Source organism: Sycon ciliatum, chromosome 8 (assembly GCF_964019385.1).
Source record: "Sycon ciliatum chromosome 8, ocSycCili1.1, whole genome shotgun sequence".
Taxonomy (NCBI): domain Eukaryota; kingdom Metazoa; phylum Porifera; class Calcarea; order Leucosolenida; family Sycettidae; genus Sycon; species Sycon ciliatum.
Window position 1 is genome coordinate 25987521 of NC_088650.1, and position 2836 is coordinate 25990356.

Below are 2836 nucleotides of genomic sequence, written 5' to 3' on the forward strand. Positions count from 1 at the left end.
CGTGCATACGCACGCGGAGCGTGTGACCTTCAGTGGTCCTATGCGTGTGGAAAAGACGCAGTGCAACACAAGGTGTACTAGTACACGTGTCATTATACTACTCCCTGATTCGCACTTCGTAGATGTGCAGCAAACAAGTTCACGTTCCTTGCATTCGTTTTATTCGCACATCGTAGATGTGCACTGATTGACAAGTTGCCCATGCAGAGCATACCTAATCGGCTTTTCGATCGAGAATGTTCAAATTCGGCCATATTATGAGCTCCAAGATCAGAATTCGGCTCAACATAGTACTTGAAGTCACCGCTCCCATTACGTCATGTACATTTACATTTTAGCTTGCCGTGGTTGGCTATCACCTGACCTCTCATGTTTATTGGCAGTCTTCGGACGGGCCAGGAGATGTTGAATAAATAAATAAATAAATAAGCATACACCCTGTTGAAGCACTGAAGCTTCGGTTTTCGGGGAATTCAACATGCGAATTTTTGAAAATTCGGCGAAAAGATGGGTAATTTCTTCAAAACCACTGTTTTCGGCGAATTTTTCGCCCGGCCGATTAGGGAAATGCCTACTGTCCATGCAGGTCCATTAGATGCAAATTTCTATTTTGATCAGGATACACAACAGAACAACAAGGACAATCAAGGCTTGTTTGCTGCTACTTTAAGTTTCATGCTTACGCAATCATCAGGCAACATGAATGGGTACATCCTTCGGTGATCAGGATACAGTTAGAATCAACCGGCTACGCCCGGAGTATCATGCATTAAAACAATTATTGAAGGGGTGTCACAGTGAAGCAGTGTTGCTACGCACCACAAATCCCCTCTGCACTGCATCGAATCTATACTGGAGAATCCAGAGTGACCAGCAAAGAGTCACAACCCGCGGGTATCCAGTCACACTAAGGCATATCCACCATTCCCCACATATTCACTGTAACAAAACACAATACTGTTTACTATAATGCACTTTTATTTAAATGGACTTGGATGAGTCTGTAGAAGAGAACACAATGCACGCACACGCACGCATGCGCGGGCACACACACACACACACACACATCTAGGTTATAGTGCTATACACGTATCTAGGGTTTAGGAGGCACGAGAATATGTCGAAGCACCCACGCATACCCCTTCATGCAGTGTACTTCACGTCTTCAGTAGCCCAACACATTACGACTGCTCAGGACCATCACAAAACACATTACGACCGCTCAGGACCATCACAAAACACTACACACTGTTACTACACTGCATACACAGTTGCTACACTACGCCTGTTACAAGTACTTACAAATAATTTTGAAAACAAATGGCACATCCCGAAGACGGCAGCTAGCTCCAGACCTTCATACATACATCATCATCATCTGTAAAACCAAGCATGAGCGCACACAAACACTATTAGTGTCACGAATACGGAAGCAGGGTGAGACAAGAGGATACGAAACAAGTAAGTATCGCTATAACGAGGGGGATAAGTATACATGTAGACAGAGCAGTGCTTACTTACAGGGTCCGGATACGCTCCATGGCGTCCCGGTAGTCGGACTGCAACAGCAGCCCGACTTGCCGGCCCTCCCAGTAACGGGTTCGATGGGCCGCACCCGCCAGGTGTGCGGCCACGGCCTGGCCTCCCACCAGCCTTTCTCCACTGTAAAAACGAAAGAAACCGCAGAAAGCACAGTGTCATAGAGCTCTTTTGTTGGGGGAGAGAGCTAGGAGCACTGCACACTTACCATTTGTCACAATATATTATAAGAAAGAGGCGGCGCTTGACGCACCGCCTCAGGTGCTGAAACAGGGGTATAACTCCTGTAAGTTCCACACCGCAGTGACATGTGAAAGCCATACTAGGAGCACTGCACACTTACCATTTGTCACAATATATTATAAGAAAGAGGCGGCGCTTGACGCACCGCCTCAGGTGCTGAAACAGGGGTATAACTCCTGTAAGTTCCACACCGCAGTGACATGTGAAAGCCATACTGGAATGATACTGAAGTGAAGGTGTGAACCGCAAAGCAAGGCCTTTACCTTCTTCCTGTCGAATTCGCTCTCCAGCTGCATAACGACATCATCCGCTAAAATCCAATCATACCAAGTAATGCAAAGGTCATCAGTTGACCTTTTGGACTTTTCAACTCTTATCCAAAACCACCAAGAGGAAAAAAAAACCAGGATAATAATAATAATCTTTATTTCAGGATTACCCAAAGGCTAACGCCTATCTGGGGATGAAGAAGACGTCAGTTGTAGAAGCGTTTGTGGAGGAGTTGTTACATTATTCTCAGTAAATAGATATGGCTGATACATTCGGTGTAGACGTGGACGACCGGTCGTGGTCTCTCACCACGGGTCCTTTACTAATAGAAAGGCGGACGTCAATAAGAACTGTTGTGGACTTGGCAGATCAAAACGCGCAGCAAGAAATTTGGCACGTCGATGGTAGACTCCATCGGGAGGACGGACCAGCTCTTGTTGATAGTAGGGGAGTGTCCGCCTGGTGCTATGGAGGTCGCCTTCATCGCGTTAATGAACCTGCTTGGATAGGACGGGGTAGCATCGAGTACTACCTCAACGGCGTCTAGAGCCGGCGGTCCTGCAGTCAGTTATTGTGACGCCACATACTGTATTCTACGGTGGTATCACCACGGAATGCTCCACAGGGAGAATGCGCCAGCGGTGATACGCAGGGAAGGTAACAATCGTGTACGGGAGTGGTACCGATACAACCTTCGGCATAGGGAAGATGGACCTGCTTTCATCTCTCAGGAGGAGGAGGGTATCTATCAGTGGTACCTCAACGGGGTGTATTACGGTGACCA

The 2836-nt window shown here is 47.1% G+C and overlaps 1 long non-coding RNA gene across 1 annotated transcript; it reads right to left on the minus strand.

The window, feature by feature from the left end:
• Positions 1–911: 911 nt before the first annotated feature.
• LOC135822269 (uncharacterized) lies at positions 912–2009 on the minus strand. The gene is made up of 4 exons (XR_010554459.1): positions 1748–2009; positions 1522–1662; positions 1303–1378; positions 912–1001 (listed from the first exon to the last, which is right to left on the minus strand). It is a non-coding gene; the product is annotated as an uncharacterized LOC135822269 (long non-coding RNA).
• Between the last annotated feature and the right edge of the window lie 827 nt (positions 2010–2836).